Consider the following 12,472-nt stretch of genomic DNA (forward strand, 5'->3'; position numbering starts at 1 on the left):
GAAAATATTTATAGCTATGCTTTTTGTGGTGGCAACAAACTGGAAAAGGAGGGTATGTCCTTCAATTGGGGAATGGCTGAACAAACTGTGGTATATGCGGGTGATGGAATACTATTGTGCTAAAAGGAATAACAAACTGGAGAAGTTCCAGGCGAACTGGAGAGACCTCCGGGAACTGATGCAGAGTGAAAGGAGCAGAGCCAGAAGAACATTGTACACAGAGACTGATATACTGTGGTAAAATCGAATGTAATGGGCTTCTGTACCAGCAACAATGCAATGACCCAGGACAGCTCTGAGGGATTTATTGTAAAGATGCTACCCACATTCAGAGGAAGGACTGCAGGAGAGGAAACATATAAGAAAAGCAACTACTTGAACGTATGGGTTGGGGTGGACATGACTGGGGATGTGGACTCGAAATTACCACACCAATGCAACCACCAACAATTTGGAAATTGGTCTTGATCAAGGACACATGACAAAACCAGTGGAAATGTGCGTCGGCCATGGGTGGGGGGAGTGCGGGGGGTGAAGGGGAAAGTAGGAGCATGAATCATGTAACCATGTTAAAAATGATTATTAATAAATGTTAAAAAAAAAGATGGTAGAAAAATGCCTGTTTCAACTTATGAGATGATAGGTGGCCTAGGCAAGAAGATTAATGAGATCAAAGAAGTGACTGAATTGCCTGTTAAACATCCTGAGCTCTTTGAGGCACTAGATATTGTATAGCCGAAGGGTGTGCGGTTGTATGGACCTCTAGGTACTGACAAAACTCTGTTGGCTTGGACTGTGGCTCATCACACTGATTGCACCTTTTTTCGTGTCTCAGGCTCAGAACTGGTACAAAAATTCATTGGTGAAGGGGCATGGATGGTTTGAGAGTTGTTAGTCATGGCCTGAGAACATGGTTCTTCCATCTTTATGGATGAGATTGACTCCATTGGTTCCTTAAGGCTAGAAGATGGCTCTGGTGGGGACAGTTAAGTATAGGAAACAATGCTAGAGCTGCTCAACCAACTGGATGGTTTTGAAGCCACTAAGAACATCAAGGTTATCATGGCCACCGGCAGAATTGACATCCTGGACTCTGCTCTACTTCATCCTGGGAGAATTGACAGGAAGATTGAGTTCCCACCCCCTAATGAGGAGGCACAACTGGATATCTTGAAGATTCAATCTCAAAAAATGAACCTGACTCAAGGCATCAATCTACAGAAAATTGCAGAGCTCATGCCTGGGGCATCAGGGGCTGAAGTAAAGGGTATATTCACAGAAGCTGGAATGGAATGTATGTCCTCTGTGAAAGGTGTGTCCATGTCACCCAAGAAGACTTTGAGATGGCAGTAGCCAAGGTCATGCAAAAAAGATAAGGAGAAGAACACAATGGAAATGAAGTGGTCAGCCTTATATCACCCAAATAATACTCTCTGGGATCCTTCTCAGGAAAAAAAAATATTCATCATCCTATATTACCAATCCCTTGGTTATTCCTGGATAGAAACATACTCCCCAAAGTTATCATATGCTTGCATTGGAAGTAGGCAGGAAGTATTGACAAATATCTGCATGAAGTTCAAGCACCAATGATTCATGGACTAGTCCCAGCCATATTATATAGTAATTAGAGGAAAGGGCATACAACCACAGATGCATGTTTGCAAAATCCAAGCTGACAGTTTTTTTTAGAATAATGAGGATAGAGCAGCACTTCAAAAAAAATGGATTTAGAAGATCACTATGGTCACATCTAATGTTACAGGCTCCTATTTTTGCCAAAACACTTAGATTGGAACACTTCAATTGATACTTTATTTTCTTCTTTCACATATAAGCTTCAAAATCCAGTACAATTCATGATAGTGGATATATTAAATAGGAAGTTTAAAATGATTTTTATATAATATATAGGCAATGTGTACATATGCTACATTTTGAATTTTGTTTTGTTTTGCCATTTTGTTCCAGGGAAGAATTTTGTTTTCTTCAGTGTGACTCCTGTATGTAGATGACTTGAATCAAATAAAAGTCTTGTAGGATTTTTGTTTTGTTATGAAAACACATGAATGGTCCCACACATATGTATGCACATGTGTGTATTTAAAATGCACAATACATGTGTATATAGATATGTTGGAAGCTATCCAGCAGCTCCAGGTGTCTGGAAAGGTGTATGGTTTTAGGTGAGAAAGAATGAAGCAGAAGCTGGGGACTGTCAGTCCAATGCATTAGCTCATGACTGCTCCAAAAAGCCCCTGAGCATTCTTTATTTTATAACAGTTTCTTAAAAAGCACAAATGAAATTACAGAATTATATCATGATTGGCATATAGCTTACAAAAAATTTCTCTCATGAAGATTATGCCCAGATGAGACAAGGTCCAAGGTTAAAAATGAGTCACCTTATCTAACAGTTATTTTAGTAAAAACTTTCCATACTTCAAAAAGCATTTTTAAAGAACAGGCCTTCAAGATTGTGGAGTATATTATGTTATTGGAAAGTACCTAAGTGAGAATGGAATTTGCCTGAGCCTGCCACTCCGTGTCCTTGGGATATCTGCAATGGTAAGAGAGATATACGCACAGCTGCAGCTGATCCCTGCTGAGTGAAAAAGGCTGTTAACTCATTAACTGCTGGTTTACTATAGAGTACTTAGAGGCTTTGTATGAAACTTGAAGCAATCCTAAAAAACTAAATTATAATGCTTTCAATAATAAAAAGAGTTGATCATAAAAGGAGTCACCAAGAGGGGTCAGATTTCATCTCTGATAAGCCATTCACCATATTTCCTGAACTTTTCAGGCCAAACGAGTCAATATAGGGCCTTGTCAGCTGTACTGACTTTGATGTTCCTATTATGTATAATTTCATTATATTGTTCTCGTCTAACATATGAGACATTATATATTACATATAATTCAATTACATATACAATAGAATTGTATGTGATATTAAACTATGTACATGTGTCTGTATATGCACATTGTTTACTTAGACATGCTTCCATATGTTTATATCATGTATGTATGTGTATATATGTACACATATATATGCACATATATAATATAAATATAGCTTAAGCATTTCCTTCAAGGCAGAATCATTTGGTATATTGGTATATATTTTTATACCAAATTAAAATGAATGAGTGATTAATTAAAGACTCACACTGTGCTAAGTTCTGGGGAAACAAAGAGAAAAGTCCAATAATTCCTGTTGAAAAAGGAGTTGATATTCTATTCTAATAGGTGAGACAACATACATGGAAAGTTTCAGCTCATGAGAGGTGAAAAAGTCCTGTGGTCCTTAGGCTTCAGTGACAAAATAGATGACAATGTCTCTTATTTAATGTAATCCACATGGGAAGGATATCATTTTCTGATACTGAATCATTTGACAGTATCAAACTAGGGTTATTTTTAAGGTGCCTTCCAGTTCTAAATCATGTGGCTCAAAGCTTTTTCTAACCTTAATATTCAATGAGGATACACTTTCAGAGTATGTGTCTGTATATGTCTAATCCAGCAAGGGAAAAAGAAAAAGAATTCTTTCTGTTATTCTTCAAAATCTGCCTGTTGACCATTCTTTTCAACCAAAACCAAAGTTGCCTTTTAGCCATTTGGTATTGGGAGAGAGAAAGAAAAGAATGCCATAAAAATAACTCCTTCTTTAACTGGGCTTCAGCCAGTACATAATGACTCATGGTATTATTTTCCTTGAATAATCATAAATTAGAGAGTGGATTTCTATGTGATTTCTATTATTATTAGGAAATGACTCTTTTCATTTAAAATCAGTGGAATTTAAGAAGTTATAATCCTTTCAGGCCTTGGGAGCAAAGAGCTGAGAAGATAAGTATACCAGCAAGAAAAAGTATAAAATTAAGATCTGATCTCAATTGAAATCAGATGTGATCTAATCTGATTTATCCAACATTGGTAGTGGGTCTTGAAGGCATATCTGGAATTGCACTGACTTCATTTCTTTACTTCTTATTGAGTAGGAAATCAATATTTTGGATCTGCTTTAATGGTCTTCTCTACCTGATGAGCAGGCAGCTTTTGCTCTCACTCTATCCTACTTTGCTTTTCTTCTAGAAGATGTAACAGTAAAGAGAATTATGACTCCTCATTTTCTCTGTGAAAATAAATTGTTTTTCTGACAGGAAGCAATATCTGACAGTCTTTTCTCTCTATTCTTTTCTCTACTTTTTACTTTCTTTTCTAGGAGATGAGTAGTGTATGTGACCTCATGTAAAGATTTAAAGGCAGATCCAGATAAGGCAAAGGGAGTTCCAATTATTTCTGTCTTTCAGAGTCATTGTTATGTATATTGTATACAAACACATACATGTGTATATATAAACATGTATCACACATAATATATAACACATTTCTACATATCTACATATAAAATATATAATTATATATAACATGTTACCTATTTATGTGTGCATATCTTTATACATATATACAACTTATATATGTACACATATATTTGATACATATAGAAATAATAATAATATAGTATTGTTGTTAAGAATTCTAGTTCCATTGTATAAAAATCATTTTGTGAATTTGCATGTGTGAGGTAGAAATTTCCTCTTAACGATCCATATACTTGGTAATTCTTCACTTATGGGTAAGTTCATTATTGAGCTAGGAATTTTCTCTGAAGTCCATGTGCCTGATAGTTTTCATTTAATTCCCCTTAGGGGTGGGGCAAAATTGTGTCTTTAATTACTGGTGTTTTTATTCCAGGCATTCTATTGGCCTCTATTTAGAGAATCCAACGACTGTTGGCCCCCTACAGACTTCAAGTGCAGCAAGCTCAGTTAACAGATGGTGGAATATGTGGGAATAGAATTTATTATTTACTATCCATGCTTCCAGGCTCCATAACATTATTGCATCATAGCTGACAGGTAAAGTGGGCCCTTTGGAATAAGAAATGGTAATAAAAGAAATGAATAAAACCAGCACTGTCTTGAACATCAGGTGAAATCATAAACTCATTACTTCCAGATATACTTTTTCCCATTGCTGAGGAATGCCATCTTGTTGTGAAGATTTGTTTTCCAAGTTACCACATAGACCTGGCTTCTCTTCCACTGCACATTGCTTTCTTGGACCCCATTAGTAACCATCTTTCAAAGCCCGAAGCAGAAATCTTTTGGCTTCTAAAACATTCTTTCAGTGAATAGGGAGAGGAAAGAGAATGTAGACTAGAAATAACTGCAGAAATCAAATGGGTGGCTTTTCATGAACTCACATGGTTCATCTGAAAGACAGAATAACAAATGAAATCATTAATATTAAAACCTTAAAGCTCCATGTTAGTATGTTGTGAGGATATTGCTATTTGAAGGTTTCCCAAAATGCTTCACTATATTATGTACAGTGAACACTGGTTACAAAGTTTTAACTCTACAATGTAAACCCGTATTCCCCTTGCCCCTCTCTCCCTTTTATAAGCAATCACTCACTGACCATTTTTACCTGGGGGCTTGTGGGGGGTATGTCTGCAGGGAGCTGTAAAATACTTTTCTGTTTGCTATATTTTTATTCCTATACTGGGCTAAAAATGAAAGGAAAGAAATTAAAAAGAAAAAAATCCATCTATATGTTTTTGAGCAACCCATTGTGGCAGAGCTCACAGGTGCCGGCTGCCCTGAGTCCATCTGTAGCCTGTTAATAACATATTGTGGCTAGAAGATAAACCAATTTAAATCAGTCCTTATTGAAATGAAACGTTTCTTGAAATAAACTTCTCTTTTCTGCCTTTATTCTGAAAGTGAGGGTTAGAGTTTTATGAAGAGGACAGAATATAAGTATCTTTCTTAGCTTCTGTCAACTTTACTAAAGCCAATTAGTAGCAGGATCAAGTATTCACATTGACATGGAACATTGACAATAGCAAACATTCTGTGTGTCATCATTGATTTGAAATGGACTGCAGGCGATATGGCCTATTTTACTGAACCATGCGTATTTCTCATGTAAAAAAATGATACATAAGCTAGGAAAAAGATATTTGAAATATGAACAAGGTTATCCACCATAGGTCCTATCTTCATGTTTTGTCAGGGTAGAGGTGGATCCTGTGTTCTACAAGAATATTTTAGAAAAGCTAATGTTTTGGCAAGTTCTACCATCTTGTAAATTTTTCTAGCATGTCCCTTAAAAAATATATATATAAATATATAAATTTTTTTTCCCCCACTGTCTGAGATTTTCTTCAACCACCAGCCTGACCACATATGTAAAGATTCTTTATAAATTGGTTGGCCATGACATGAGGAATAATTGTACCCTATCAACCTATGAAACATAGAAATCAATACAAAATAATAGGTGTTTCATTGCACTGGGTTAAGTACTGGATATTGTGTCCAAAAAAAAAAGTTCAGTTCAAATCTAGCCTTAGACATTTATTGTCTGAACTTGGACAAGTTATTGAACATTAGATTGTTTCAGTTTCTTTAACTACAGAATGATGACCATAATAATGCCTACCTTCCAGGGTAGTTGTGAAGTGTGTGAATTTAATATAAATTGTACTCCCTTATTCCTTTGAAAACTCATTTTGATTGGTATCAGCACCACCCTTTGACTGGGTGCGCATGTGCAGTATGGGAAGACTCCAGAGGACTCGTGGCTCCCTGGCTCTCAGAAAAGGCTGGCCCCACATCTCGCGGGCCTCCCGGCACTGGGAACACTTGACTCTGACCCAGACTGAGGTCGAGGCTGTGCAATTGGAGAGACAGAGAAGGAGTGATGTCACAGGTTTTATAAGAAAGGGGATGGAGGAAGCGCTGGGTCTCTCTGGGGCTGGAGACTTGTTAGCAGAGCGACTTTTGGCTGATGGAGGTAGCGTGTCAAACTGAGATTAATTGGGTGTATCCAGATGATCATGTGATTTTCTCTAACTTTTGCTAACAAATACTTTTAAATTAATATATAGTCTCCATTGAGACTATATAATCATAACAGAAGATTAAGTGAGAAAAGAATTCTAAAATGCTTGGCACAGTGCCTGGTATTTTACTTGGTTGGTTGATTGTTTCCTTTGTATTTAAAGAGAACCAAAATGACATCACTCTGTTGGGGTCAAATAGTGTAACCTACTGTGGCTGATCAGACCAATCTGAGTCCAGAAAGCTCTACCATAGCTTAGGAACAAATACTCCATATGGACCTTTGGGATAGAGGTGTCTCTAAATGTGTGCATCTCATTTCTTTTGAGCCACTTCTGCTTTTCTCATAAAGCACAGTGCCTTCCTTGATGCCAGCACACCATGCTGGATGGTCCTGTGCCACTGTCTCACACATCTCACAATCAATAACACTGCTTCAGAGAAACCTTTAGTGAGTCCTTGTATCGCTTCTTCTGTACTCTATGTGAACACTTTCCTTGTGCAAGTTCTCTGTAAAATAGTTATTTTTAGGAAAAGGTGTGTTTGAACAAAGTGGCCAATTCATCAGAATTGCTCTCTGAATGCTTGGTAGTTTAGCTCAAGAAAGGATCTCAGTGTTCCATACCTTATCTAACCTGCACTCTTCAGAATCTTCCTAGGTATGACACTGGTATACTGTCCAGGTTTCACAGCCATATATAAGAATGAGGTAAACACAATGAATTTGTAGAACTTCAGTTTGGTAAAAAGCCTAACATCACTTTTCTCCCCCACCTCTCCTTCAGAGACTCCTAAATACTGGAATAGTAGGGTACACTGAGGTGTGTTGATGATCCCTCTGTCCCCTTTTAGTGCAGTAAAGCCATTGAGCTTACTACACTGGGCCAGAGCACATCTAAGTCTTCCAAACAGTTGTAAAAACTAACAGGTTTGTTGTTAAATAAAAGGGAGGGAGGGAGGATTTAGGATTGAGGATACCCTAATCACTAATTCTCTCACTTCCCTCTTCCCTCTAAATCCATTTTGAGATGGAATCTTTGAGATCTTGATGCTATCTGACACCTCCCTGCTTCTGGCTAATACCCCCAAAAGCCCTCTCTGTTCTTCCTGACACTACAAATCCTCCTGGTTAGTTTATAAGGATGTGACAGGTTTCAGGATAAAAAGGATGAACTCTACATTTTGGAGTTCAACCCAGCTTGGTTGAACGTCCCTCAGCCCTCACACTAACAGCTGCCTCTGGACCACAATGTTTTTTGTCAGGTTTGAGAGTCTGTGGGATCTTCTTCAGGATGGTTTCTTCTGGTCAGAAAAGGTACTCCCAAAGAAATCAAAAGGTTTCCCTTCTCTCACTCACAGGCTGGTAAAAACAGGATCAGCAGAGATCAGCTCCTTCCCCTCGCAGCTCCAAGAAAGGAAGAGAATAATTGACTATTGCAACTCTTCAAACCTCTCCTTCCACATTCCAGAATCTCCTGTCTTAGAGTTCCTAGCATGTGATCATTCTAGCCTCTTCAACCAAATATTCTTAAATTCATTTATATTTCTGTAATTTCCACCATAACAATACTGAGATTGATTTATCATCTCTGTGTACATCTCTGGAAAATATATTACCAAGGTAAGTGAACTTTTCTACAGCATTCAAAATTTCTCCATTTGCTGTAACCAGAGGTTTCACATATAGATAGTGGGGTGCTGGCTGGTGGGGAGCCTCTCTTTTTTTGGCATTTATTATCAGGTCAAAATTAGCACAAGTGGCAGAGAATCCATCCATATTCTGTTGCATCTCAGCCTCAGAAGTTGCATTAAGTGTACAATGATCCTTGAACAGAAGGTCATGTACCAATTCTCTCTCCATTTTAGTCCTGACTTGTAGCCTTTTCTTGTTAAATCATTTACTGTCAGTGCAGTAGCTGACACTGATGCAGTTTTCATCCTTTTTGAAGGCATTCGAAAATAACATTGAAAACATCATGCTAAAACCATGAGAGCAAGCACACAGCCCTGCTTCACTCCAGTGCTGATTGGGAAAGCATGAAAGAATCATCCATTATCCAGAACCTGTCCAAATATACTGTCATGAGATTGACATGCCATACTGATTAACTTCTCCAGGCAACCAAAATTTGCCATGAACTTCCATAAGCCCTCATGACTTATGTTAAGGGAGAAACCAGGGAAAGGTGTCTTGAACAGTAAATATGGGTCCAGGTGGGTGTGAGAGACAGGAATGACAGGAAGGGGCCCACAAGTAGGGACTAAAGTTTAACACCAAAGGGGTGTCTGTTACTGATTTGCCTGTTAGGTCCAACTGGCATTCTGAAGCACCAAGACTAGGCCTGTGGAAACCAGCAAAGTAAGGGCAGGAGTTTATAAGTTAAGGCAACACATTTAATCAAAGACAAACTAAGATTAAGGATGGGAATAGGGTTTACTACACTTAAAAGCAAAGGGCAAACCACAGGGGCAGGGGAAGGACTTGACTATACTCTCCTATGATCTAAGCAAGACAGGGCCCAAAGAAAACTGTACTGGAGTCACAAGGGAAAAGTTCCTCCCAACCTGGTTCCAGCCAGGTTTGGTCAGCTTAGCTGAGGACCTGAGGGTGGCTTTACTTGGGATCTCATGGCTAATCCAGGGATGATTTCAGGATGCCAGAAGTCAACTCCATCAGATCAGGTGATCCAAGGTGTCCAGGTAGGGAGAGATAGTTTGCAATGCTGTCCACCAGATCATAAACCACTTCCCTACTCAGTGCTGCTCTGCAGGTCTGATGTCCTCTGCTGTAAGCCTTCACCACTCTCAGGATCCCAGGGAATCTGGATACAACTCCCCTAGCTCTGAGATCTCCCAGGGTCAGCAACAGTTTGTGCCAACCACCATGGAGTCCTTCTCAGGCACAAGCCACTTCCTCCTTCTCCAGCATTCCATTCAGAATGTTCATGACCTCCAGCTAAGTGTTTTCCTAGCCTGCTTACACACCTACTTTTAAACTTATGCCTCTTACACTTAGAGTATCAAAGGCCTTGGAGAGATCAATAAACATTGTATACAGACCTCTATTCTGTTACTAACATTTCTCTTGAAGTTGGTTAGCAGCACACACAATGTTGACCATTCTGAGTGCTTTATGAAAGCACACCATCTCTTAGATAGATATCTATCTTCCAGGTGAAGGATAAACCCATCAAGAAGGACTCTGGAAAGAATTGTACCAGCAATGACAAAGGAAGAGAACCCCCAGCTCTAAGATTATCACAGGACAATCTATTTCCTTTACATTTATATAGATGGACCATGAAGGCATTCTTGATCTTCTAAGAGGATAACCTGATCTTGACATATAATTTGGAAAATTTCAGCCAGATCTTACATGGAAGTGAACCTTCACCCTTGTAAATCTCTGTTGGAATGGAATTAGCACCAGACACAAGGAAAGCCTAATATCATTCAAAACCTCTTCTCTAATTGGAACTTTGACTGGAGATAGATTGACTTCAAATTGAGGTATATGGTCAGTGATTTCAGCATTGATTTATGATCATCTGCAAGAACACGATGAATGTATTTAGCTCATCTTTCCATGATCATATCACTACCACTGATCATTGTGGCTCCATCAGCTCTGAGTAGTTAAGATGCACTATAGGACTTTGGTTTATGATAGGCTTCAAGATTTGCTCAATAAATATTTATTCTCTTCTCCTTTGTTTCTCTTCCCCCTCATACTCTGTAATATACTATACTTTTGCATTGCTAGTAGAAGGGTTACAGATTTAAAAAAAGCAGAAAGTGCTAGAATTTACATTGTTTATGGTCCATCTATAAGCATATAGTTTCTCTAAATATAAAAAAAATAGTTCAAAGGCCAATAAGTAGAAATAGCTTTGGAGAAACTTAGTCATATGACTTGATATAATTTTCTCTCTAAATAAAACCAAAAGGCAAAAGGAAGTAGTAGCTAAACTGAAGGATAGGTGGTAGACTTTCCTTCAAGGATCAAATATTAATTCCTGAACAAGAACAGTTGTTAGAATTGCTTCAATTATGCGTCCAAATAGCAAGGAAGTAAATTTTATGGAGTCATTTGGTCATCCTATGCATTCTTTAAAGTACTATTCTAAAAACAACAACAAAACATCCAAGAGATCATAGATAAAGAACTTGATAAATTCTGTGAAGAACTCTGTAAGACCCTCAGAATTAAATGAACAGATTTAAACATTAGAAGATTCTAATACAATGGGGAGAATTAGAAGAATAAAAAGTTCTGGTAAAAGTAGTTCAAGAAATGAGGCCAATAATTTCATACTTATACATCATGAAAAATTTAGTCAAGAAGAGAATTGGAAGATACTTGTCTAACAATTGCAAATTACAGCCCCTGAGACAGGAAGGGTGCCCTTCACCATTATCATTTTAGCCCCTTGCCACCATCTCACCATGATCTGGATCCAAAGTGTATGGAATAGACTCAGTACTATTGAAAATAATTACCTAGGAAAAGTGTGTAAATGGAATGATCTTCTTTTGTTTATTTAACTGAATCAATCAAGAACTCTGGAGTGCCTCTCCTTTCATACTTAGTCAATCAGGCACTTAAAGAACCTTTTATTAGAAAAGGAAGTTCATACCCTCCAAGACCAGAAGTGGATCCCACAAGTACTTCCCACCCCCTGGGCAGTGCTAGACAAATTAAGGAACTATGATTGGTTCCTGAGATGTGAAGTGGGAGAACTGTTGGGTGAAGAAAAGTGCTTATAAGGTGAGACCCAACATGAAGCCAGACATTCCCATTTTGGACTCTGATTTCAGATTCCCATTTCAATTTTGGATTCTGGGGGACTTTTGGATTCAGCTTACTATGTTGGTGACTCAGGTTGAAGAGGGACACTTACTCTGGTGAGACTCTTGCCTCCTTGGTATTAAAGACTGCCTTTTGCAGCTCAGCCTCTTTGGCATGGTGAAATGCTTTCCTGGAGACACTCTCGTGGGCTGGTGAGATTTGTATTTTTGGTTTCAATCTAGAGGCACTTGGATCTGGATTTAGGGTATTGAGCTAGGCAATATTTTCTACCTCCTTCCTACATTTCCCTCTCTTTACTATCTCTACCTTGCTGTAATAAAGCTACTAAAGCTATTAACAGCCTTGTGACTTGTGTTAATTTTTATAAATGGCAACCTGTAAGAATGAGACAAATCCTGACATTTTGGAAAACTGCCATAGAATGTTGGAGATGAAGAAGAGCCAAAGTGACTGTTGGAACAGCAGAGACTTCTGGGAGAGGAAAACCAGGGGCTTTTGAGGGTTGGAGCCAGAGAGAAAGGTTATGAATCTGGCTCTGAGATCCCCTGAAGAAACCATTTGGATTTCCAGACCTGAATAGGAGACCTGCACCTGTGACATCTTGTCTTCCCAACATTCTCTCATATCATCAACCAATTTAACTGAGTTTAGGGTTACTGGACTTCCTTTGGGGAGCCATTGCCTAAACCCTACTTCCCTTGGGCTTTGTTCAGCTGTATTCCACCTAGACTTATAACAAATA

General features: G+C 38.4%; 1 pseudogene; it reads left to right on the forward strand.

The window, feature by feature from the left end:
- LOC123241579 overlaps positions 1 to 4,867 on the forward strand; it is a 12,446-nt pseudogene extending 7,579 nt beyond the window's left edge.
- The last annotated feature ends 7,605 nt before the right edge of the window (positions 4,868 to 12,472 follow it).

This window comes from Gracilinanus agilis, chromosome 3, assembly GCF_016433145.1.
Source record: "Gracilinanus agilis isolate LMUSP501 chromosome 3, AgileGrace, whole genome shotgun sequence".
Taxonomy (NCBI): Eukaryota; Metazoa; Chordata; class Mammalia; order Didelphimorphia; family Didelphidae; genus Gracilinanus; species Gracilinanus agilis.